General features: G+C 49.6%; 1 protein-coding gene across 7 annotated transcripts in view; it reads right to left on the minus strand.

Annotated features, from left to right (window-relative positions):
- ELFN2 (extracellular leucine rich repeat and fibronectin type III domain containing 2) overlaps window positions 1–17,280 on the minus strand; it is a 57,964-nt gene extending 40,684 nt beyond the window's left edge. For 2 of the 7 annotated variants that reach the window (XR_004147671.3, XR_014952010.1), the window contains exon 1: window positions 15,999–17,280. The gene's annotated coding sequence lies outside the window, so the exon portion shown is untranslated. Of the gene's footprint in view, window positions 1–15,262; window positions 15,466–15,524; window positions 15,650–15,744; window positions 15,929–15,998 lie in introns of those variants that run through there. The other 5 variants (XM_031503644.3, XM_085569191.1, XM_031503645.3 and 2 more) reach the window with 4 other exon arrangements.
- Between the last annotated feature and the right edge of the window lie 8,396 nt (window positions 17,281–25,676).

Raw genomic sequence — 25,676 nt, forward strand, 5'->3', positions numbered from 1 at the left:
CTGAGTCCACAGGCAGTGTAGGGTGTGAGCTAGACAAGGCATATCGGTGATTATGGGAACAGACAACTGGACACGGGCAGCAGCGTAGACAGACAGCCAGATGGAAAGAGACTGAAAGCATGGAAGGAGATTGGCCTGCGTGCTAAGAGCCTGGCTGCCCCACTGCACACACAAGGAGAGAGCACCTGACCCAGCACAGGGCAAGGTGCTGATGGAGCTGCACCGGGAGAAGGTGAAGTGTGCTTACACACACGGCTGCATGCACACACACACACACACACACGCCACCTCCCAGCCCTCACAGTCACCCAGACACACCCTCTGCAAGGACACTCTGCACACTCAGGACACACACACGTGCTGGACACACACACAGACATTTACTCACTGCTGTTTTCACACCACCTTGCATACAACCCCTAAAAACTCAAAGCTCCTCCAAAGGATGAGGTGCTTCTCTTCTTCACATACACCCTGCACTGACCTACAAGGTTGCACATCTGTATTAAGATGCACACGTGATAACTCAGACAACCATCACACAACACCACATCAGCTCCACCCAGCCTATTCCACCTCTCCTATGAGTACGCAGCAAAAACATTTTCATACAGCACAGCAAATAGTGATTCCTGTGCAAATGCACACAGAATACCCACACATGACTACCACACACTGGCTCCTGACCCCCTATACAAAACTGTCACTGCACAAACACGCAGCATTTAATGAGCCCACTCCCATAGCAGAGACCAGAAAAAGTGCCATGTACACACACACATCCATGTCACTGCAAACTCCACACTAGCAAATTACGTATCTGTAAGAAAATGAGGGCACATAAAACATCCTCATGCACTCAAGAACATAAGTCAAGCAAGCACCAGTGGCTGTATATCACACACAAATATACTCTGCTTATGAATTGCCTGCAGCATACAAACTGATTGTATCAGATACTGTTACCTACCTAAACCCAGCCCACACAGTGGCATAGCATCCTTCTGGATCCTAAACATTAGCCCCAGCAATCACCAGACATATTCTGTCACACAGAAAACACAAATACTCATCAACATCCAACACAGGCAGACAAACAAAAACTAGACATAAAACACAGACAGCCAGCACCACTCACCCAAAAGGAAAAAAAAACCACAAACATTCTTGAAAGTTATGAACTGGAACTCACTTTGGACACAGATGTATTTATTCTGTGCAAGTGCACAGGTGCATATTCATACACACACACACTGCTACGCCAAATCTGCTTTAACTGCCTCCATCTCTGAGTAAGATTTCCCCCCCACACCTTTTTATTTTCTGCACTCCTGCTAATTCTGACCATTCTACAATCTCCTATGTGTCCGTCCACCAACTGGAGCTTACACTCTGGAGGGCAAAGTGTCTGGAGCAGAAAGCCTGCAAAAGCAGCCAGACTCATCCCTTCTCTTTCCCTCCGTTCTGGTGTTAGATGTGCATAATTTGCATGCAAAGAGTGCACAGTCCCACCAGCCCCGAGTGCTCTGAAATTGGCTGATAGTGGCATCAGGGGATGTGACTGCAAAACCTAAGCGTGGCAGAGAAGTACATAAACCCTTATGGGAAGCACAGATTTGGCCAGGAAGGCACCAGCTTCCCCCAGGCCCCAGGAAAGACAAAGAGATACACGGGGTGGGTAAGAAGGGGCAAGGGAATGAAGGGAGATCGGCCCAGCACCAGGGACAGTACAGCGAGCGCTCTGCTGGGCTTGTTTAACAAGCTCGGCAGTGTCACAGCGTGATGCTGCCAGCGGTGATGGACAACAATCAGGGTTCGACATCAGGGCAAGCAAGCGTACCTGTGTGCCCTCGAGAAGTGGGAGAGGCAAGAGAAAGCATGGGCTTTGCAGCGGGGAAGAGCAGCTGCAGGTTATATGGCATAGGGGTCCATGGCTGCACTGGGATCATTGGAGCAGTGGTGGCACAGATAAAAAAGGAAGAGCTCACAGACAGAAAACAGGCTGGCATAGGCATGGCTTAGACACAGGCAATGCAGGGGTTGCAGTCAGGTCTAGCCCCAGCCACATGGAGGAAGTGTGAAAGGAGCCCCATAAACTCTTGTCCTGTGCTATTGGACAGCATGGGCTTCCAGCACGTGGATACACCTCAGTGTAGGTGAGTGGAGTGTACAGCACAATGGCCTCTTTTAGGAGCTCCATGCCCTCACACACATTATGTGCCCCAGCAACCTCAGCCCCTTCCCTGCTCATGTACACTTTCCACACTCTGGCATGCCCATTCTCAACTCCTCAAAGCCACCTACTTCAGGACACTCCCACCTCCCCATACTCACAACACATCCATGTCCATGTGGCAGCATCAGAGGAGCCAGAAGAAACGTAGGGAAGTCCCCACTGCCACGTCAGCCCCAAACAGCCCCTCTACCCCTCTGCCTTCACCAGTGCCACCACCATTCACTTTTCTGAAGTGGAGTAGAAATTTGAAGGAGTAGAAATTTCCTGTCTCTCTCAGCTAAGCATGGCTTGTGCATCGAGGCAATTTTAGCTGGTTGGTAACGTCAGTGCCTCGGCACTGCGCTCAGTTGTACCTGCGTGCCTCTTCCCACAAACATCCATTGTGCATTACAGCAGATGAATAATTTAGGCTGAAAGGGGACAAGTGAGAGAGTCTTTTGGGTCTCAGCAAGGCACATGTACAAAGCAGACTGGAGATGGAGCTGCCTCATTTGGCCAAAGCTAACAGATGCTGCCAAATCTAGAAAAACCACTATGGCCTGAAGTGCTGCTTGGGTTAAAGTACGGTCATGAGGGCAATTTAAAGAGGCATTTGGACTCAGAATTTCTAATAGATGCTGAGAGTGACACAGAGGTGTTGTGTGTGGATGGGCAAGGAGGATCTTCATCTCTGAGACACTTAGCACCGACCTAAGAAGCTGAAGAGAGCCACTAGTGGAGAAAGGAACCATCATCCTAAACTGACCTGCCAACCATCTGCTCCTGTGCTTCAGAAGAATGGAAGAAGTACTATGACTGGCTAAAAGGGGAAAAGGGATTGAGAAAGCACAGCAAACAGGAGCTGAGTGGGATGCAGATGCGTGCTTGCATGCGTACATCGCTGTTCCTCTCACAGAGATGCCACAGATCACAGCTTAGTGGTGGCAAGCAGGGGGACCTGAAAGACACAAACATGGGTCTGTCAGTGCTGCCCTGAGCCCATCTGCATGGGATAATGCTGAAAGGGGGCAACCTGGACAATGTAGTGCCACATGAGCAGGTGGGTGTGTGGGAATGCATGGCCTCTGGTGAGCACCTGTGTGTTGGTGCTGTGTATGTGCCTGCTCTGGGGAGTGGATGCCAGGTATGGATGTCTGGGATATGCATGTGTGCATCAAGTGCTGCAGTGCAGGGTGAGCAGTGACTGTGTGTATGAGTTGGCTCCTTGCTGAAAACACTGGTGCATTTGTGAGATGTCAGAGGGAGCAGTGGGTCCCCTGTGGCTGCCTTGTGTGTGTGTGGCAGCATTTACCCTGGTAAGACACTGGTGTGGCACTGCACACCTGCAAAGCCTTGGGAAAGCAGTGCAGTGCCACAGCATAAACCATGGGAGCGAGCATGTACTGGAGAGCACCCTTAGGAGCATCCAGGTTGGCAGGGATGGGATCCCTCCTCTGGGTGGAACAGTCTGTCTGGCTCCTGCACTGCCTCTCCTCCTGGCCTCCGCTTTCCTTTCTCACCTTCCCTCAGCTCTCCTTGCACACTGGCAACAGCAAGCTCTGCCCTGGGAGCCAACTCCCACTCACCACACTGGGAGGGAACTCCTTTCTTACCAGTTCCCTGGTATTTTCCCATATCAAGAGCCAGAAAATGAAAAAAAACCTCAGTGGACAACCTGAACTGGACCTATTCCCTTTCCATGTCCTTATTCCTCTTTTCAACCCACAGGAACTGCATTAGAAACCCACAGGCTTTCACCCAAACCTACAAACTTCCACCCCCAAGCCCCAAACAGTACAAACAAGACTCAGGTCACATCTGAGCCATGGGCCATCTCAGGCTGACATGGCTCAGGTAGGGCAGCTCAAGGTAACAGGAGAGAGCAGTCCCTGTAGCTGGGAATATGGAGAGGCTCCTGCAGCTGCAGCCATACCTGTCTGACTTTCAGCTCTCCAGCTAGAATTGCCTATAGCTGGGGTTGGAGTAAGAAATTTTATACAGGAATTGCAGTCAGCACAACTCAAACTCACATTTCTGGAGCCAAAGCAACATGTCTTAGCTGCTCTGTTTTGCTCCTATGAGAAGGCTAAACCTTCAGCCAGATTCCACTTCCAGGGGAACTTCCAGGCTGGGTTCCAAAGCATGGAGCCTGTCCACTTGGAGCACATCCTGGGGCAGTGGGACTTGAGTAAGAAGAAAACCCCAAAGACATTTCTTTATTTCTTTAACCAGTTCTGCAGATCACTACCTCCCTCCCCAACATCCTACCCTGAGCTCTACTTGTTTGTTCTGAGGCTGATCTAAATTACTCAACTCCCCAAACTGAAATGCAAACAACTGGCCTCCATTTCAGGCTTTGTTTTTGCCCTATATCCCACTTTGCACCTATTCCCTCTGGAGGACAAAACTAGCACACAGGAGCCACTTGTGGAAATATGCACATCTTCCCTGGAATGCTTCATGGGCTCCCAGTGAGACCCAGTTTCACTCAGGACCAGAAACACACAGTTTTGCCATGAAACGGAGCCTTCACACTTAAGCATCATTTGTTTTTTACTTAACTGCAGTCCCGAATCTGTGGTATCCCCAAACTTTACTCAATCCTATGCACTGAAAGCTTCACCTCTAAGCTCCATTTTGAACCCTTTGTCTCCAGTTTTCTTCTGAACTCAGCCTTTCACTTTACACATAAGAGTGTTCCATACCACTTCCCTTCTCTGATGTTTTCTCCACACCATACAAGACGACAGACTGGGAAAGTCTGGCTGTCTGATCCACTGCCTAGCAGCAGTCACGACCCGCAGTGCAGGTCTCCAGGAGGCAGGAGAATATTTGCCAGATTTTTTTTTTCCATACAGAGGAGCCCTGCACATGGCTTAGACAGTTTGGGTGACCTTTTCACTGCTGGCAATCACAACCAGGAAAATAACCCTCTGTGCTAATATTTAAATGTCCACCATGAAAAGCACAGAACCAATCTCAGCATCTGCTTTGGGCTCTCCCCTGTGCAGCACCACAGCATTGCTGCTCCAATTCTTCCCTCACACTGAGGTCTTTCCCTCCAGCCCTGCATCCCTGGTCTTCCCTGCTCAGCTTCATGAGCAGCTCCTGCCGATGCTTTTCCCACATCCTGCCCTGCAGCCCTGCCAGTTTTCCAGGCCCCACCAGGCATGCAGAGAGTGAGCCCCTGATTACCATTCAAGCTGGATTCTCATTAGGCTGAAATGCCCCTCCAGGAGATCCATTAACAGTCCATAAGGTTAACTTAATCCAGCCAGTCTTGTGTGGTCTCTGCCCAAATTCCCTATTACATTAACAATCTTGAGCCTTAATTAGCATGTGAGGCAGAGGTGGCATTATTAATGGAGATAATATGGAGCATTAAGAATAAACAGGCCAGGCTGTCTCTCCCCCACCATGCATGCAAATCCTCTTCTGTGCAGAAACAGCGTGAGCTTCCCCCATGAGCAGCACAAATGAAGGGCTGGGGTGCCCCAGACCAAAGACAAACCCTGAAGCATACAGCCAGGCTGCTGCAGGAGGATGATGGGGAGGAAATGATATCCCGGAGTGACCCTTCATCTGCCTGGGAGAGACCACAGTGTGGCAAGTTCTGTGAGGCAAATCCTTGCACCAGGAAGGAGCAGTCATGTCCTTGGCTAACCAGCCACCCCATCTTTCTGGGAAGCTTGGCAAAGCAAGGCCAAGGTTATATGAATCCCTGTTCCCTTGCACGTTCAATTCACGCTGCCGTGTGCCTGCACTCAGGATAGCACGATGGGTGTATGGGCTTGAACCCCACGTGTAGGGAAGGGGTGTCTGTCCGAGGGGGAACAGGCTGTAGGAACTGGCTGCAGCTGTGCAAAATGCTCCTCACGAGTCTCCTTTCTGACCACTGAGCCCCAGTGCACTGGGAATACAGGACAGGACAGAGGGGCTTCAGCTGAAGGAGAGAAGCAGTCATTTGAGGGACCAGAGAATAAAGGATGGGGGTTCCAGCTTGGTGCAGATTGACCATCTGGTGGGGAAGGGACAGGTCCCTCTTCAGACAGGCTGGTGACTGGCCACCCAGGTGGCTGCTCAGAAGAGCTGGGTCATTACAGGTGAAGGGCGAAGGGACCCTCTCCTGGGCCAGGCAGAGGCAGCACAGGTTTGAGTAGAGGTGGGGAAGACTGGTGCTGCCAGCAGCAGCAAGGGGCTGGGGCAGCAAAGGGTCAGGGATGCACTGAGTATCAGCCAGAAGAAATTGCAAGCCTGACACTTTCTTCTAATACAAGCACTTGCAAAATCATAAGGAAAAACAGGGAAGGAGAGAAGCAGAAGCCAAGGAAGCAGAGCCTAATGACAGGACCTCTGGACTGCTAATTCACTTCCAGCAGCACTCAGCAGGATGGGGATGAAGAGAGAAGCGTGTCTCAGGGACCCACATCTGCAGGGAATGGCTTCCTGAGTCTGGCTTGTTCCTGAGGTCTGACCCATGCTGTTCAGGCATGGCTCCCTTGCACTCAGCGTGTCCCTCCGGGCTTTGCAGAAGGGCTTGCACTGAGAGCAAGGATCCCTGAAGCACACAGTGATATCCCTGTGCCTCGGCCCTGGAGCACTCGGCCAGTGCTAAGGAGCCTTGCTTAGTGAGGAGCAGTGCCTCAGGCTGGGCTCTCTCCCAGGGCTGCACTCAGCATCAGCCCAGCTGCCTTCGCATGCCCAGAGGTGCAGCAGACAGCAGCGGAGGCCCTGAGCAGAGCCCAGCTCTTCCACTTCCCAGCACAGCAAGTTCCCACTCCCCCAGGCCCACCAGCCAGCCCCTGCCAAATCCATTTGTCCAATCTTGTGCTTTCTACTAATCCTGTCGAGCCATCCTTTAAGTTGCTCTGCGGCAGAGATAAAAAAATACAAAGATGCCCTAAGAAGCTTCCCCTGACCTTGCTCAATTCAAGATAAAGGGCTTTGATTTAAAAAATTACAGTGGGGGTCTGTCACTGATCCATTGCATGGATTAAAGGGAAGCAAACAGAGACACGGGATGCAGCTAGTGCTAGGTGAGCAGACAGGGAGAAAGGTTACAACCAGCATGGGTGAGGAGACAAAACAAAAGAAAGGACAGAAAATGAAAGGGGAGAAAGAAAAAATAACTTCTCCCTCGCCATCTCCATACTTGGCTATTGGTAGAAAAGCTTTGTACACTCATGATGTTATACAATGTCCCACCACCTTTCCTGGTCTGTAAGGAAGAGTGAGGCAGCTGCTCTCTCTGTGGTGTGACCAGGCTGGGAACAGGGTGCTGGGACTGGAGAGGAGCTCCTTGCCCTGTCAGAAGCACCCAGTGGAGTATCTGACTGAAATCCCAAGGCACAAATACCTGCTAAAGAGATTGTCATCACTATCTTCCCTTTTGAAGTTGTTCAGACTTTTCTTCCTCCACATCTTCACCCTTTCTTCACACCAGACCTCTCAGCTCATCTCCTTCCCTTCCTGACAGTGCTGTCTCTCACAGCTCCTGCTCCTTGGCCTGGCCCACATCACATCTAGCAGCATCTAAACAGGCTTCCCACCACCCACCTCAGTCCCCTGCAGCCCTTGACTCAAAGGTTACTCAGAACAATTTTCCTCTTAGGAAATGTCATAATGTCATAAGGAGTAGTGACAGCGCCTTCTTCTTTCCCTGTACCCCCAGCATTTGTTACACCCCACAGGGGCCCTTTGGTCCCTGGCACGAGCCTGTTTCCTCCCCCTGAACCTGTTCTGTTTGAAGATCACTCACAAGATGGCTGATGTTTCATTTTCATTCTTCTTTTACAGGTATGTTAACCAGAAAAGGAAGCTAAAAGGTGTGCACCTCTCATAAAAAATGCTGGAAAACTGATAATAGATGAGGAGAAGGCTAAAGTACTCAACAATTTTTTTTCCTCAGTCTTCAATGACATTTCTGCCCGTGTCTCTTGAGTGGATGGACACCGGGATGGGGACTTGGAGGGCAAAGTGCTCCCCACTCCAAGTTCAGGTTCATGAGCACCCGAGGAACCTGAACATATGTAAGTTTATGGGCCTTGAGAAGATGCATCCCAGAGTCCTGAGAGAATTGTCCGATGCCAAGCCAGTCTCCATGATATTAAAAAAGTCATGGCAGTAAAATGAAGTTCCAGGTGACTGGGAGAAGGGGAAAACTCTACCCATCTTTAAAAAGGGTAGAAAGGAGAACCCTAGGAACTACCCACCTGTCAGCCTCACTTCTGTGCCTAGGAAGATCATGGAAGATCCCCTTCCCATTTTTAAAGCCTCTTCAGAGTCTGCCCAGTTCTGTCTTGATGACCAAGGGCACCTTCAACTGGTTTCAGAATTTTTGCCCAGCTGGTTCAGCTCCTCCTGTACCATGTATGGGCACTGTAGCTGACTCAAACATTTTCACCTGAGTGGGACGTGGTGCAGCTCATCGCTGTGATGTCACTTCCCACCCAGCAATGCCCCATGTCCTGCTGCTAAAAGTTAAACCACTGTAGCCAAGAAGGAGGCAGCTGGTAGTTGCAGAGAAATGAAAGGTGAAGTGATACAGGAAAAGAGGCAACAGAGACCATGAAATGACATAGGTCTATAAAACCACAGATGACAGAAGAAGGGCAGGGGAAAGAGGTGTTAACAGCCTCTTCCCACTCAAAGATCAAGGGTTAGGAAATTAAACCAGAAAGTTACAGATTCAAAACAAACTGCACGTGTGCGCTGCACAACTTCCTACTGTGAGATTCTGAGGATTCTAAAACTTTACCTGACCTCAAAAATTGGCAGGACAAATTCAGAGAATAAATATATCCACTGAGAACTAAAAAGTGCATAACAGATCTTCCAGCACTGGGTCCCTCAAATATGCTGAGGCTGAAAGGGTGTTCAGAGGAAGTGTGGCTACACACTTGTCCTGCATGTAGGCTATTCCCTCTTTCAGCTACATCTGGAGATACTGCACTGGAAGGATCACAGACCTAGCTTGGTGAGGTCCTTTTTGTATTCCTATAGCTTTCCATAGCCAGGCTGACCCAGAAGTCATGGGCAAGAGTAGCTCTGAGTAACAGTATGATTTTGGTGCCTTAGATCATTTTGGAGATGGATGGACAAGAAAACAAACATAGCTCATTACAATAAAGATTTTTTTTTTCTCTGACCAAAAGCTGGAATGAGGTCAGGTGTCATTTCAACCAGTCATTCCAGTGCGGATTCTTGCTGGGAATAACATCTCTCGCTCCCTCAATGCCTATTTCTAGACTTTTCTAAGACCAAATCCCCTTTCCCTGTGTTGATAAACACAGAACTCTTTAAACACACCATCTGTAACAGGTCCTGCCCCCTTGAATTCCCTTCCATTTCCCTGATCTGTCTATCACACTATTCATGGCAGGCTCTCCACACTAATCCTTTTATTATGATCTCGCTCAATTTTCCTGGCCTATGACTGCAATGAGGAAAAAAAGGAGGGGTATTAATCCTTCTGACCTTGTTGTCCCAATTCTGGGCCATCTGTGACTGGGAATTCAGAGGAGGGAAGTCTGATCCTCCTGACCCCACTATCAACCCCTTGCTTTGGGAGGTTCAGTTTGTCCTGTCCTAGAAAGATGTTGTGGAAAAGCCCCTTTTCACTTACAGGCACTTCCTATGAGATTGCATCCTAGACTACCTTTCAAGCCAGAGAGAGTGGAGGGAATAATGTCCTCCACCTCCACCAGATTCTGTTTACTTACTCCTCCTGTATCACCTCTCTGCTCCCTCAACAGCAGTGTCTGTGGGTTCTTCCCAGCCACGAGACAGGGAATCAATAAAATGTGAAAGACAATCAAAGATCTCTCAAAATTTCCCTGGCAATGCTGCATATAAAGAGGAGGCCTTGCTGCTCACTCCACTTCCACCACTGGCCAAGTGTAGCCTGTTCTCTCCACCCCTTCCCACCACCATGTTTCCGTGCTGCCAGCAGTTGCAGCTCCATGAACCTGCCACACTATTTCATAGAAGGTTTGAGCACTTACAGCAGGAAGCTTGCATGTATCCTCAAGATACAAATATTCTCTTTGCTCAGCTTCATCCATACCTCTGACTTTGCCAATTTTTTGACACTTTAAACAATCTCCTCCTTTCCTTTGTGTTTACAGTCCTCAGTACACACAAACTGTTACATATCATCGTTTAGTCAAGCTCTACATATTTTGTTCTTTTAATCTCTCCTTGTAAATAAGTACCTTCAGCTCTTTCATAATTTTTATTGCTCTTCTCTGAAGTCCCTCCAATTTATCACCCTCCTTCAGCTAGCACAGCACCCAGGTTTGCATGCTAGGTTTTCCAGATTATCTTACTAAGGTCTTGGAGGTAACAGGAATTTGGTCTCCCTAGTGCTTCAAGCCTTGATGTTTCTGGGTGTACTGAGTTTCTGGATGTCAGGAAAGTTGTCTCACTTCATATATGTGGCACCAGGCAATACAACTCAAGGCTGTCTCCCCAGGGAGAGAAAGAAGAAGGTTCATGAGAGGTGGGGAGAAGAAGACACATGACAGGAGGGACAGATGTCCTGCAGCTGAACAAGGGACATGACAACAAACCTTTACATACACACCACGAGAAGAGACATCAAATCCTGGATATGGAAAAGGTACATATGCACAGACACATAAACACACATGTATTTACTCCACGTATAAGCCTCCAGTGACCTGCATCACACTGGAGTGCACAAAGGAACACATACACAGGGATAACACCACGAGGCAGGAATGACACACATGTGCATGGAGACTTTGGACATGCACAAGTAACCTGTGCACACAAGAGGACAGGACAAAGACTGGCAGAAAATGGTGCTCTTCCTGCTCACAAACATACATGTTCTCATGCATAAACCAATGCTCCCAAAGGAAAGATAGCAGCTCATGGAGTCCTTATAGTAGCCAAAAAATACACAGGCAGCTCTGACCCATCTGGTCTGCAGATTGAGCCTATGAGCCATGGAAAGAATGAAGACAAACATATGACACGTTGCCTTAAGGCAACTGGTAGCACATGCATCATACTGAGCCAGAGTCTTCATATCTACAGACCCTTCCATAGTGATTACATTATCACCAAAGCTATTCAGAAGTGAGGTGAAAGCTGAGGACCACAGAGGGGAAGAAAGGGACTCTCTACAGGGTAGTTGTGGCAGAACGAGAGATCCCACCTCCTACTCTGTGACCCCCCTCCCTGAGTCATGTTACTGGTGATCCTTCCTCACAAGGATGTATTTGCTCCATCTCCCTTCTATCAGACATCCAAAGGAGTCAAAAGCACCCACAGTTTCTTGTAAACAGTCTTTCCCCTACAGCTTACCAAAACCAGACAGGTATTAACATTTTGTGAGTGTCAATGTATAGAGAACACGAATTCTTGGCCTCTAGACACAGCTTCTCACTTCTATGAAATTCATGCTGCACCATCAGCTCCCCAGAGCATCACCTGGAATGAAATTCTGTGCTAAAGGGCTGAAAAGCTGGAGATGCACTCCCCAGGGTGACTGCAGACGAAAAAGAACAGCCCCAGCACATCAGTCAGGTCAGCACAGAATGGGCTTCACCTTCAACAGCAGAACAGACTCACCTGTGGGGTTTTGATCCCATGCCTATCTCCATGGCATCTGATGCTATGCTATAGGGCACCATGTAGCTGCTGAGACTCCCCACACCACTGATGCCTGGAGACCTTTGAAGATTCCCTGCAAGTGGCAACATCTAGGGACAAAACCCATCAAGTCATTCACCTCAACGTGACTCCTGGTAGCTTGTTTGCCACCTCTTAAAATGCCGTGGAAAGAGTGACAACTGCCCTTCCTTCCTTCTGTACCTCAGCTGGTCAGCTGGAACTGGGTTTCCTCTTGGCTTATGAATGTTGAGAAAATGAGGTCATTTCTCCTCAGTGACAGAAAATTATTTGGTGAGGAAAGCAGTTCATCTCAGGCAATGGCTATGTACCCCTGAGCTACCCAGGAGACCCTTAAAGAGGAGGTCAGGGCAAAACAAGGCACAAAACCAGCACCAGCTGGGGAGCACAGGAAAGTCAGGGCAAATACAATGCTGCTAAAGTGGGGCTGTGTCTGCTGCCAAACCAGCTCACCACTGAAGCAAACACAACAGCAGTCCCACAGTCATTGTCACCTCCAAAGTGTCAAGCTTGACTCATCTGAGGGTTTAAATACAGCACTCATCTGGTTCACAGCTGTGAGAAACTCATCCTGACCCAGCAGAGAGAAAGGGATGGAGGTGGGTCAGAGCCCCGTGGTCTGCTCCCTGAGTTCTGCATTCTCCCCTTCCAGAACACAGAAGGGATTTCAGTGCCCCACTACCCTGGCAAAAGAGATGGCTCCCGTGCATGCAGCTTTCCTCTCCTTCAATAGCTCACTCCATGTTCTCCCTCACCCGCTTCCCACATGGAAAGGCACTGGGGGACAGAGAGCTCTGCTTCTTCAGAACTGCTCAAGCACCTGCTGTAACTCCAGTCTGGGCAATCCTCACCAGCAGAACCTGCAGAGCTACCAGGCAAACTCCAGCTTTCCCCATAGCTGCCAGTAGCCTGGGGTCCCTCACTGCTCAGGACAGCTCTGCTCCTCCATGAAGGAGAAAAGCAAAACTGCCTCTATTTCCAGGAAAGGAGATGTTTTGCTGGAACACATTTGCTCCACATCTGAGCTGCTCCTGTCTGCTCTGGTATGCAGGCATGGGCAAAGGCTGCAAGTGTTTTTCGGGACATCACACCCCTTTATCAGAGCAAGGCAGCCCTCATGAGCTCACAAGAGTGTGAGGACAGAGGTATTCCCTACATGTTCTCTGCCCTCCCTCACACTGATAAAAGAAACAACTTAGCCCAGGTCCATACTTACAGGCGACCATGGGGAAAAAACCCACAGTATTTAGGATGAAGGAGAGAGCAGCCAGGTCTCTCTCCCTCAACAAATGTGCTGATATTTTTTGGCATAGCTGATAAGAGCACTGTGTGGTTTCAACAGGCCCTGATATGACCAGTAGTTTTTTTCCCAGGTGGGCAGAGCTTTTCACCACTCTTCAACAGGGTCAGATGAGGCAGCTGCACTTGGCCTGGAGCTGCATCTGGCTTCTGACACGACCCAGGTAAGAACAAACATCACGGACATCATTGCAGCTACGCTTCCCTCCCTTCTGCCTTCCTTGCAATTGTTACCTCTCCCATTTTAACCACAAGCTGCCTCCCAGCAAAACCTACACCTCTGTATGCCCCCTTCCCCAAATGCCCTCTCTACCCTCCGAGTGGCTTCTGCTCCACAGCATAGCTTTGCACCAGTGCAGCAGATCAGACAGCACATTCCCAAACACCCAGCCTGGAGCTGGGGGAAGAGTGGGAAAGGCCATGCATCCACAGTTCTTCCCTTGGTGTTGTAGTTTTTGATGGGGGGAAAAGCAATGAAGGCAGTTTGCTTCATGCCGACAAATCTGCATGCTTGTGGGCCAGGTGCCCTGAAAGCCAATCTCCCCCCAAGGAAAATAATGGAGTGCGGAGGGTGGCAGATAGGGAAGGGGTTGGGGGTGGGGGGAAGGTTGGTAGGTTGGGGAAATCAGTGGGATTAAAGTGTCTGCTTCTCACCCCTGGCACTGCATCGGCACCCCTCCACTCCCTGCAGTTTCCTCACTGCTGCTGGTATGGTCTGCACAGAGCAGGGAGGCGAGAGGGGGGCTGTATTTAAATATATTAATAATGCATGTTCCATGCAAATGAAGCTTCCTTTGAATATTACATTAGCGATGCTGTCAGGCTGCGCTTCTTGGGACCCAGGAGTGACGGGATGTGTGGGGACTCGGAAGGGGGGTGTGGGGATGTAGGGCTCACTAGAAATTCCCTCATACCCCAGCACAGCCTCCTTCCTCCCCCTCCATCCCAGCTCCCCCACATTACACACACTCCCACTCCCTCCCACCTCTCCGTGCATGACAAATTCCTTGGCTCACAACGTGCAATGCAGCCAGGCTCCCCAGTCCCCAGGCCCCCTCCAGTGGCATGGGGCTCCCCTCCACTCCCTATATCATCTTTAACCCCCACTGCAATCTCAGCAATCCTCTCCCTGTTCCACAGCTTGGTTTATAGCTCTGTGCCCCCAGAGTCGGGAGAAGGGTCCTGCTCTGCAGCCTTTAGGGGGAAGGAAGGGGGCAGTTCCTAAATCCGGCCTGCACCTTGTGCACCCCCTTTTGTTTGCACCCACCGTGCCCGTGTGAGCCCAGGGTGGGTGCCAGAGGACCGCGGGCTGTGCCAGATGTATTTGCCCGCAGCACAGGAGCGATGCTCTCCCTCCCCATCACAGAAACCCCCTTCCCTGGGCGCTGGAGAGGATGTTTGGTGTTTGTGCACAGCCAGCCCGGCTCTGTGCACACTCAGATGCGGGACACGCACGCGTGTGCTGCATGCACGCGTGCAGGGCTGGGGCACACCAGCACACACTCGCGAGAGGGCATTACGCACAGCAGCTCCCGAATATGCTGCCTCCTGCAGTATTAGCTGATTTATGCTGCTTTTCCTCAGCCAGATCCAAGCTCTGGAATGGGAAGAGCAGCAGCTGTGCACTCCTGCCTGTCCTGGGATGAGAATAGGATGCGCCTGTTCATCTCTCTCCCCCACCCCCCACCACTCCTCCTTCCCCCTCCTTTTGCTCCCATTCATTCATTCAGCTTCTCCTCCCCCCCATCCCATGCCCCAAAGCAGGAAAGATCCTTATGCATAAAAATGTGGGCATGCTTTCTCTGGTGGAATAAACGGGCATGCAGACACCCTGCAGGCAATACATATACACTTACATATGCATTCGAGTAGCTGTCCTGGGCCCCTACATAAATACCCAGCTCCCACCACCACCACAGACACATTCACACACCCGACAGACACCACGCAATGACTTTTCTGCAGCCAGCCAGTCTCCCAGGAAAGCAGTGTAAGAGCAGAGGAGAGATTTACTCACTCCCTTTGCATGCAAACCAGGCAGAATATCCACACACCACACAACAGACAGACACACAGACATGGACAAACCACTGTCCGCAGAGGCTTCCCGACAAAGTTTGCAGAGAGACAGGGAACAGGGGGCTGAGGGATGAGGCTGACTCCTTCTCTGTCCCATAACTGCAGGCAAAACACAGAGAGCTCTGCCTGTCTGTCCGTACATGCACATGCATGTATGCGTGGGGGTACGTACATACACCTATAGCTACACCTATACATGGATACACACATGAACACACACAGATATAAATTCACCAATATAGATACATGTACATATACAAACATATATCACCTCCTTTTTCAAGGTCCAAATAGATGCAGATGGGTCAAACCCAGCTGTGTTCAGCATCCCAATCCTAAGCAGATCACACACACATGCACACACACACACGGTGAAAGGGAGACCCGTCTCCAAGCCTCTCTCCCTCCCTCCCATCACCCCATGTAGGCACAATCTCCCCCCTCACAGGCACACACACCCTGGGCCACTTCCCCATCTCCTTTGCACTCACCCCTCGCCTTCATCCTCGGATCAGAGGCATCCAACCCCCAGGGAGTGCATGCACAAGCTGGAGGAAAAGGGCAATCCATGCATCCTGCCCTTCTCCCCCTTTTCCAATCTCAGCTGCTTCTCCGAGAGGCAACACGGACGGCAGCCGGGAGCTGAGGACACACGAGGCAGCAGCACAAGGACTGCACACAAAAACGTGTCACACACACGTACACACACAGACACACACACATACACACACACACACACACGTACCTGCTTCTGGAGGGGTGACTGCTCCCAGCTTCCATACGGGGCATGACAGAGACGAAGTGGAGGCACAAAAGACCCCGGTCCTCAAGCAACTTGCAGCCCTGCAGATGTGTTTGTGTGGGGGGTGTCCCCCACTCGTGTCACCCCTCGGAGCTGTGGCGGTCCTCGCCCCGCAGCTGGCTCATTCCCGGCCGCACCTAGGCAGCGCTCCCAGCCATGCACAGGCGCGGGCACGGCAGGCGGGGATGGAGCAGCAGTCCAGGGAGGGCACGCACAGCCGGAGGATTTGCTGCCTTCGCCGCATCCGCATCACTGGGGGAAGAAGGCAGAAAGGGCTGTATTGGCATTTAAAACGCGAGTGATTAATTCGCCACAGGCTCGGCTGATAGGGCTCTGAGACCAGAGCCGGCGGCACTGCTTCTCCCAGCTGGGAAGGCTCTGACAGGCAAAGGACCCTCTCCCATGGAGCCAGTTCCGAGCTCTCCTCGCCTGCACAGCCACTGCTCCGGTGCAGGCGGAAAGGGGTGGGCCTCCACCGGAGACATGAGCACACGCATGCAACAGCTGCTGGAACTGCACACACACACAGACACAATTCCCCACAACAGCTGCTCAGGAGCTACACACAACACACAACAGCTTCCCAGGAATACACACAAACAACAGCTGCTAGGGAATCACACACACACAGAGGCTACAGCTTCTCAGGATGAAGTCACCCATATGAAAATACAACAGCTTCTAGGAACCACACAGCTACAAGCAACAGCTGCTGAGGAGCTACACACACACAGCACAGATGTATGCAACAGCTATACACCTACTGACACAGGTACATGCAACAGCCATGGGAAACTATACCTAGATACAAGCCCCTGTGTTATTTGTTAAAAAAATTTACACATAGAAATGTAACAGGAGGTGGAGACAACCTTTCATCCACACACAAACACACGCATGTGACTGCTCTGGGGAGATTGTCTATCATACACCTCCTCAAATCACCACCACAGTAACACAACAGCTCCTCAGAAAACACCTGGAGCCACATACCCTCCTGTATATCTGGAAGACCTTCCACCTCCCTCTCCCAAACCCACAGGTGCCATTGCCAATGGAAATCTTGCTCACAGTCAGAAACAAGCACCCATGTGCACCAGGTGTTGGGGACCCAGGCACAGCTTGGCCCCCAAATACTTCACACAGGCAATACCTGCTAGGAAAGCACATTACCAAACACAGTGTCGATCTTAAGAAATTACTCCCCAGTTCCTTGACAGAAAGCAGAAGCACACATGACAGACATAAATAATCTCTGCACAGACAGGCAAGACACAGCTGAAGGGACACGATGCACCTCTCATACTCACCACAGCATTGGAGGGACTGCCTGTCTCACTCAGAGACACACACTTGCAACAGCTGAAAAAACTTGGGGACATTGGATGGGAGCTGGCTTCCTGGGATGTGCAATCCAGCCTCCTGCTATTCCAGGCAACCACATCATACAGTCTTGCTCAGAAATGTCTCAAGGTCCATCTGAGTACTGTGAGACTATTTGCTTCCTGCTCAGAAACCATGTTGCAGTTAAAAGCCCTGCATTTACCCAAGCCCAATTCAAACCCGCATATTCCTTGGCCAGTTGGCCACATTCTTCACCTGGGCATGCACAGAGGTTGCAAGAACAAATGGAAGTGCTCTGAAACCTCCATTCCCACCTGAACAGACACACCTCCTGCTGCCCTGCTTCACAGAAACATAACACACATGCAACAGCTGGGTGAAGACCTTACCCTCAGCATAAATACCAACATGCTTGCAACATCTTCTAGGTAAACAGACACCTAAGTCTGCTACCCTCAGCACTCACATGCACTCAGGTACAGAATATACAAATATATATTACCTCTGATGGGAAATTAAAGATTTTTTTTCATGCAGTCCAGAAACAGAAGTGGAATTAGGCTGACACACACGCACACACACACACCACTGCAAGGAGCACTGCTATTAGAGGTATTATATTAATGGCATGAAACTGCAGCAGGGGAGGTTTAGGTTGGCTATTAGGAAAAGATTTTTCACCCAGAGGGTGGTTGACACTTGAACAGAGTCCCCAGGGAAGTGGTCACAGCACCAGCCTGACAGAGTTCCAGAGGCATTTGAGCAATACTGTGAGGCACATGGTATGATTTTTGGGTTGTCTTCTACAAAACCAGGAGTTGGACTCAATGTTTCTTGAGGATCCCTTCTAATTCAGGATATTCTATTCTATTCTATTCTATTCTATTCTATTCTATTCTATTCTATTCTATTCTATTCTATTCTATTCTATTCTGTTCTGTTCTATTCTATTCTATTCTATTCTATTCTATTCTATTCTATATTGTGATGCCCATTGCATCTAAAGAAGCTTGCCTGTGGCCCACATCCCCATCCTTCTAGTTAACATATGAGCACAGAGCAATGTAATTTCCCCATCTGTCTCATGCCTGCAGCTTTATAGAGGAAAGGTGAAGTCTTTTGACCCCTCTGCATGAGGGGTCATGCATAATCATCTCATGTAAATCCAAACCCAGCAAGCAGAGGACTGCCCCTAATCTTCTCACAGGCATACAGGAGCCTCATGGATAAAACACCAAACCTATAAGCTTCTACATGGGGAGGCAAACAATAAATAGCCCCAAGGGAATGAGTTGCCTCCCTCAAAACACAGGCAAGTTCAAAGGATCCATCTACAGAAGGAGGCCCAGGATCACACACATCAGCTGCATGGCATGAAGAAACAAGTTGGCCCACAAACACACATATCATCAATCCTTTTGAAAATGACACATAGGAAACTTGTTGTGCCCTCCTGTACTCCAGACCTGCAAACCCAAGTGGGAAAAATCACCCAGATACAAAGGTACACACAAAGACCCACACACTCCTCAGGCATACAGGCGTGTAGCCCTGAGGACACTTCTGGATGTTCCCTGGACCATCTCTAGACATCTGTTCCCAGAGGATTAAATGCCAAAACTACTCACACCTCCTGGAATCAGAGAAGGAAGCTTGTCTTGGCAACTACAGACTCAAATTTCCTTGCCTTTATCACTTTGGGGTGTTAAGACTGTGGGGTGTTTCCTCCAAGCTTTTTTGAAGCTAAAAGCGAAAGGAACAGAGACTTGCTTCCATCTCTCTCTACTTCCTCCAAGGACAGACAGTATCTAATTTTGGAGGGTGTTGAAGTAGGAGAAAAGGTTTCCAACTCCAAATTAATTCAGGATTTGTTCCTGCTTGAGTTCCTCCAGGATCATCTTGCAGTCTGTTTGTGATGAGTCTCCCAGAGGCTCTCCTGCTGGCACACATCCTTTCAGGACTCAGAAGTGCTGGGGCAGGATCCTTGTACTACCAGGGCTTCTGGGGGTCAATGGTATTTGCTCATTCTCCCACTGACCCAGGAACAACATTTAACTCCAGCAGAACAGAAGTGCCCCAAGAGACAAGCAGAAGCAAGTACCAGATTTGCAGCAGTGTGGGATATTTGGGTCCTCAATCTGATTCAAAGCCAGTCCCTCCATGCCTATTTGTCCTATTGCAGATGATCTAGAGGGTACAGAAGCTCACCCCCACGTTTATTTTGCAGAGGCTCTGACCTTGCCAAAAGCCCTGGAAAGACTCTGTTGTTTTTTACTTCACAAAAAAAAAAAAAAAAATCACTGAGAGAGGAAAAAAAAACTCCTAAGGACGTCACAGATACTTTAAGTCAGCTGCAGAGGTGCCTCATTCCCTGTGTCCAGCAGTACAGAAGAAGAATCACCCTCTAATTCTTTTGTGCTGATATCTGAGACCACTACCTACAGTCAGGCCTGACCTCTCTGCCCCCTTAATGGGGATGAAAACAGCCCCAAAAAACACTTGGTTTATACCTTTCTGCTCAGCTCCTGCTCTGCCGGGCTGCTACATCATCTAAGACTGAAGATGCTGTTAGGGGTGAACAAGGGAGCTGACCTTATTAAAGCAATTCCCTAGTGTTTTTCCGACATATGCCAGGGAGTTGTTAAGTTCTAGAACAGCTCAGAATCTGGGAATCACAAAAGTGATGATAAAACTGATTTTTTAACCCTCTGTGCCCCGCCTGGGGATTATCAGCTCAGTGGGGATGGTACCTACAGTCCATGTAAGGAGTAGGGGCGGGGAGTGCAGCCAGCCATCCCCCTCTCAGCCATCACCTTGTGCCGTCCATCCCCAGGAGGAGGGGAGAGCCGGGCAGGGAAGGCAGCCACGGCGTCTGCCTGCACTACCTGCGGTGTGTGCTGCCAGGGAAGGGAGCCTGGCTGGCAGCGCTTCCAGCTCTCAGAGCCGGAGGATCAGCCCTTCTCCCTCTCTATCACTTCCCCTGCCCATCTGCCCGTCTCCCAGCGGGACACAACTGGGTCCCATGGATGGGGAAAACAGGCCAAGGGAGAAGGCTGGGCTCTGCCCTCGTTGCAGTCAGAATCTCTGTGCTGATCTGTACTGCGGTGAGCAGTGACAGATTGATTTTACAGCTCTGCTTGGAGCCGGCCGCTGGCCCTGGGCTGTGGATGAATCAGCTTTCTCTGGTCCTTGGCTTTTATTTCATTATTTTACTGCAACCTCGCTCACAGGCAGCTAAAGAGGGAGCGACAGGGAGAAACATGAAGTTGGCAGATTTCCTTCCCTGCTCTTGTGCTCCCAGCCTCCCAGCCTGGCTTTGGGACTACAGGAGGAGGGAGGGAAGGGATTGTTTTCCAGGAACTGACATCTATCAGGAATAAAGACATGAGGCTCCTTCTACATGGGTAGATGCATGTTGCAGTGGCTGTGGGAGAAAGCAAGCACTGCGCAGGCACTGCACAGCATGAACAGTTCCTGCTCTGCTACGACAATGCCTCGATCCTTGCCAAATGGAGGGGGGCCCAGTTTTCAATACAAGGGACAGCATGCTTGGAAATAACAATGCACTCAACCTGTGAGTGCATTGGACACTAACCTGCTTACAGACTCCAGCGTGGAAGTGGTTCCAGGTTCTCTTCTTATAGCTGTGGATGTAGAGGAGGGGGCAAGGGTTGTACCCTGTTGTCTTCAAGAGGTCTCGGAGCATGCCACAGACACAAGGTTCTCCTGGAATGAGGTAGCACCTCTAGGCATGAAACTGATCTTCCTTCTCCTGGCTGTGGATATTGTAGACGTTGCTCAGAGAATGCCAGCTCAACTCCCTGGGCTCTGGCACCGTGAAGAAGAGCAAGAGTGAACTCAAGCAAGGACAGAGCAACAAAATCAAAGGGCGGAAAGGTGTTGGGTTTTTCCAGCTCTGACCTGGAACTACAGTGGGACAGCTCAAGCCAGACTGTTGAAGCAGTCCGGAGACAGAAGTGAAGAGAATAGAGGGACCAAATAAAGAGCAATAAATGTTCTTCTCCATACCCCCAACATCTCAGGAGTGAATAGGAGCAAATATCTGCTCCATAAGACTTGCTTCTGAAAAAATCTTTGTCAGAACTGACGATCTACTCAGAGGGCCCCTCACCTGTGCTGGCACCTGCTCTGCAAGAGGAGGACTAGCCAAAGGAACCCAACACCAGTTTGACCTGCTCCAGCCTCCTTCCCACATGTTCACTTCCCAAGGAGGCTTCGCATCACAATGGATGGTATTTCCATTGCAACAGATTCAGGACACCGTGGAGCTTTCTCCTGCCTTATTCCAGAGCTCTCGAGCAATACAGACCACCTAGGGAAGGAGTGTTCCTCAGAGGACAAATGTCTGAAGACAAACAGCTAAAGCATTGTGTGATTGGGCTCCCCCAAGTTCATACATATACTTTCCCTCCACCTGCCCCTGTGCAAGCATCAGAGAGTGGCCTTGAAAGTGGCCAGCACAGCTCAAACCATCAGAAGGCAAGGGCCTTTTGATCTGCAAAGATCAAGGTGTGGGAGGGGAAGGGAAGGGAATCAAGACAGGAAAAGCAGGAGAGGCTTCCCAGTGGTCTGTCCCAGCAAGAGGGAGGGAGACAGCAAAGTCCATCTCATCCACTTTGTGTAATCTTTTAATCTCTTGGTTTTTAATCATTCATATCAAGAATGAGACATATCAATAAGAGTAGAAGAAATCCCAGTTGGAGGGGAGATGGGGATGGTGAAGGAGACAAAATGTCCTCTTACTTCTAAGTCTTCTGCTTTGTTCCCTTTCTCTATGTCTCTCTCTCCCCTCCTTCTTTCCTCTCTGCTTACAAGCAATAACATAGGTGACCTGACAGACACAGAACACACTGGGGGCCTCAGCACCTGGAGGAAGGGCAGTGCCATGGCCTAGGTGTGGTGCAGGTCAAGCCCTCCCTTGGGGGCAGTCTGCGATGACACCCAGGCACAAGGCTCAGTGTGCCAGCTCCTCCTGAAAAGCTCTTTGCCAGCCAGGTTTCTTCTTGTCAGAGACAGGGTGACCTGTAGAAGCCAGCCCACCCCTCATCAGGAGAGGAGAGACAAGTTTTTGGAGGACAAAGGAGGACCTGGTGGCACTGAGTGACTTGTCCCACAGCCTCAGGCTGGGCACTCCACATCTCAGCTTCTCCCATCTGTCCAATTCTCACCTCAGAGGGTGATTGAAAGAGGTTAATGAATTAACATTTGTAAAAGCTTTAGATAAAAGGCTAAGGATTATTGCTGTTGTTATGCATGGAAACAACTCCTAACGAGCATTTCCCATCTCCTCCCTCCTTTGAGCCTAGGGGATCATCTGACACAGATCCTGCCACACAGGAGCTCCCCCTGAGATGGAATTACAGGGAGCGGGCTGCAGGCTGCCAGAGACACTAATCAGTGGAAGACAAATTGGGGCCACTCCATCAACCAGCAACGTGCTGGGCTGTGGGGCCGAGAGCCTCTCCACTCTCTAATGACTAGTGAGAGGTCCATGCCACTCCCATCAAAGTTCAGCAGGAAAAGGCTGCTGACTTCTGACCATAGCGAGCCTGCCCCTCTTCTTGCCCTTTCAAGGCTGTCGACTGACCCAAGACAGACACGCAGGGGTTTGCTTTAAGGAAAGCTTAATCCCCAAAGGAAACTTCTGGGCTGCTGGCTTGAGGCAAGACTCAGGAACAGGCCAGAGAGACATTCCAATCACAGGCATAGGAAGAGACTAGCTGGGATCAGATTTTGGTATCTTAAACTTGAGCAAAATGTTTTCTAGGCTAGGGATGACAAGCAATTCAAAGCAGAAGTCTTAACATTATACATCTCTCCCTTACACACAAATATAACCTCAAGGGAGAAAAGCCCTCCCTAACTCACCTGCTATAAATACACTAAACCACTTAAAATGGCTACGTTAAAAGAGAGCTGGTAATTTGATAGTGGTCTCCACTTAATTAGATTAGGCTCTTCTTGAACTCATGGGCTGAAAGCAGCTGATCCTCCTTTCTTTTTCAGTATTATCCTGTCAGCTACCATGCAGGAAATTATTGTACTCACCCACGTCTCGGGCAGCTGGATCACCAACCACATCTGTACCACAAAGTGCAGAGCTCCAGGTCCCAGAAGAAGGTGGCTGCACCAGTACAGTGCCCTGTCTGGGCTGCTCAGCACTGCTGAAAGCAAACAGTGTTGTGCACAGCTTGGTGACAAAGTTCTTCCATCACGTCTGGGGCACAAACCAGCCTCTCTGCACTGCAATGGATGGGAATTACACTTAAGCTAGGCAAATAGCAAACAGCACAGTTAGTCCCCACTGCAACAGGAGACCAGAGGACAGCACTACCTTGGTCTTCTCAAGAGACTAGAGCATTTGTTAATAATCCATATACGCAGCCAAAATATTTTTTAAAGTATCTTGTTTGCTTGACTTCTTAATTACAGGGAAATAAGTGACCTGTTCATAGGTTATGGACCTGATCATCATTGATAAAAATACAGAAAATCACTTGGAAGGGAGAGGTGAAGCTGTTCTGGTCTTAGGACAGTGACTTGACTTAATCAGTTCTTGAGGGATTTGCCAAGCCTCCCCAGCAATGCAGTCAGCCAGTCATTACCTTTCTCCCTGGAGTCCAATCCAGTTCTCATTCAAACTGGGAGTAATTGTTGCACTGCTATTAAACTGCTGTATTGGGCTGCTGTCCCTCCTATCCGGGTCTTCCGACCTTTGCTCAGTGAACTTTATTCTGTCCCTAGCAGGGCTGCATTCTGCTCCCCCCACAAAACACCTCCAGATTTGGAGAATTAAAATTGCCAGACCTTTTGCTGTCCTTCAACAATGGAGGAAGTTTGTTTTAACAGCACACGATTTTCTGTTCAGTATGTTCTTAATTAATAGCAAAATATGTGTCGGGTTGTTTTGTTGTGTTGTGGTTTTTTTTAATCCTCCTTTTTTTGCTATTCAGTTTGATTTTTTATTTTACCTCGTTAATGTAGTGGTGATTTAGATGCAGTTTCCTCTCTCTGCTGCACTTAATGAGTAGTCAGCTTTATTCACTCTCACCCGCATCCTCATGGGAGCATGCTTTGATTTTCTAGTGGGTGCATGAAAACACAGATTAAAGCAATTAGACAGAAATAATCTTAGGGAAAGGGGAAAGAGATCCAGAGCACCTAATTATACCATTTTAATCAAGATACAATTATGCAGAGACTTTTATAGATTATAAATTAACCAAACTCCAAAGGCAGAAAAAAATATCATTTTAAATATGGTTCATTATGCTTGTTGTTTCTGTCCTGTGAGCTCTCTCAAACTGGACTTCAGGGTTCATTTAAAAAAAAAGTCTGGACAGGCCTGTGCAGAAATGGAGGAGAAATAGACTTAGAAGACCCTGTTTGCTAGGATCAGGGTCTGGAAATGGCCTCTGAGGGAAGGTGGGGAGCCACAGCACATTTCTCACTCACTGATCTCAGCAGCCTTTTCACAGTGAACATGTGCACCTGCTGGTCAGCCAGGCTGACTAAAGACCTCCAGCCACCTCCATGGCTCAGGTAAGGAAAGTCCCAGTTCATGTTTGGGTCTTGCTTTGCCCAAAAAGGCTGTGCCAAGCTGCCAGTGAAGGACTGTGGGTACTGTAGTCTAAGGAGCAATTTTCCAAGCTACAAACATTCCAATTAGAAACACAGTGAGTGGGCAAACAAAACACATCAGGCTGGATGTGTTTTCTTCTGAACCCTGGAGGAACTTAAGCCAGCTGCTCCAGATTTATAGCTGCTCCAGATTTATTGCAGCAAAACTACAAGGCACTCAGGCTCTCAGAGCACGTAGGAAGGTGCTCTGCTCCTTCTATCTCTGCAGAGGAGACAGGGAGACCCCCACCCCTCGGAACTCCAGGGAATCCCAGTTTCCCATGTGGCTGTCATACTGACTTCATGATGGGGAAGGTGTCCAGACCTTGGGCAGAAGCAGGAGGCCAACTCAGGCACCTCTGGTTTTGTGGCTGCAGCCCAGTGATGCCTGTGAGGCATCCTGCCGGTCACTGCTGCCATGAGCACAGCTCCAGCCATCCCTCCTGCTCTGCCGTGTGGCACTCCTTGAGCTGCCTCCAGGGGATGAGGAGACAAGAGAGGGCTCACTGCAGTGACCCTCAGCTTCCTGAGAGGTTTGCCAAGTCTCCTAAAAGGTTTTGCTGCACTGTGGCCTGTGCAAAACACTTCTCCAGAGGAGTCTGCTGCCAGGCGCCGCTCACAAGGGTGTCTCAACCC

Source organism: Lonchura striata, chromosome 1A, assembly GCF_050655825.1.
Source record: "Lonchura striata isolate lonStrDom1 chromosome 1A, ASM5065582v1, whole genome shotgun sequence".
NCBI classification, from domain to species: Eukaryota; Metazoa; Chordata; class Aves; order Passeriformes; family Estrildidae; genus Lonchura; species Lonchura striata.